We start from the raw sequence: 1,538 nt of genomic DNA on the forward strand, positions 1-1,538 counted from the left end.
AATGGTGAAACTTAATATATTAGGCCAAATGTTTGAACTACGATTTATATTTTCTTTCATGTATAAACACTTCCCGGTTGTTTTATTTGGTGTTATAGAGATAAATGATGACAATGATGCATGTTATCGTTAAACATGATGATGATCAAGACAATGTTTCTAAGCTTCCATTTGTTGTCAGCCTAAGCTGAGTACGTTCTTAGTCAACTTTTAGGCTAACCAAGACAACTTGCTGGCTTGATAGCTTAAGCTACATTAGCCTGGATACCTTGGCATCTCTGAGATTTACAATTAAATATAAAGAAATACAATACAGGTATATATGAGATTTACATATTCCAGTTTAGCAAATTGTAATTGAAGTCGAAGAAAATTTATCTTTGACTTCTTAATCTTTTTCTAAAAGGTACCAAATTACCCACCTGGTCCGGGCCTTGTTCCGTGAGCGGTTTATAAACCGACCCTTTTCCTTCTTTCCTTCGCGTGTAATTAAAGTCAAACATCATATGAGGCTGACACACCCCAACCTAACAATATAATTACAGTTTTGCCCTTATCCCCGTATATATATACCCACTCACCTCTAATTCTTGAAATGATGCACGCAATTCCAAGAAACCAAAAATAAACGAGTCTTAGACAGAATCTTGTTAAAATTCTATTCTTACTTGCAATATCTTCTTCTTATCATCGGCCTTTCTCTTGTAGTGAATATTGATCATGGGTTCTGGAGAACAATTCATGAGCCTCTATCATCATCATCATCATCATCATCATCATCATGTGATGAAGAAAGATGATCATAAGATGAACATACCAAAAGGTTGTGTCTCTGTGATTGTGGGACTTAAAGGTGAAGAGAAGAAGAGGTTTGTAATACCAGTTATGTACATGAACCATCCATTGTTCATGGAGCTCTTAAAGGAGGCTGAAGAGGAGTATGGTTTCCAGCATCAAGGTCCCATTACCATCCCTTGCCATGTTAAAGACTTCTGTAATGTTCAAGGATTGATTGATCAAGATCATAATCATCTATACCATCATAACCACCATCATCCTATTTGTTGCTTCAAAGATTGATCATGCTTCCATTCTTGATCATTGATTATACTTCTTGCTGCAATTATGTATCTTTCTTGATCGTTGGTGCTAGGTTTGTAAATGTGTATATATATATTAATAGACCACAAAACAATGAAATATATATATATATATATATATATATATATATATATATATATATATATATATATGGATTAGGATTAGGATTAGGATGCGATAAGAAATAAAAATTACGTCAGAAAATGAGAAATAAATCATGTGCATGTTCTTTTGACGCACCAAAAAATTGAATCATTAAATGATTATAAGATATATGATTCGGGAAATAAAATCCCATAAAAAAATAATGAAGAATTATTTATTGGGATGATTCATTAAAATTGTCCAAAAAATAAATCATCACTTTCACTAAAAATATGAATTATCAAGGCGTTTTGAGGTCTTTTTTTTTATAACACATTATTTTTATATTATAT

At 32.0% G+C, this 1,538-nt stretch overlaps 1 pseudogene; it reads left to right on the plus strand.

The window, feature by feature from the left end:
- Positions 1–720: 720 nt before the first annotated feature.
- On the plus strand, positions 721–1,080 carry LOC145139224 (auxin-responsive protein SAUR32 pseudogene; annotated as a pseudogene).
- Positions 1,081–1,538: the final 458 nt, after the last annotated feature.

Source organism: Lactuca virosa, chromosome 9, assembly GCF_052849685.1.
Source record: "Lactuca virosa cultivar CGN04683 chromosome 9, Lactuca_virosa_CGN04683_v6, whole genome shotgun sequence".
In the NCBI taxonomy this organism is placed as follows: domain Eukaryota; kingdom Viridiplantae; phylum Streptophyta; class Magnoliopsida; order Asterales; family Asteraceae; genus Lactuca; species Lactuca virosa.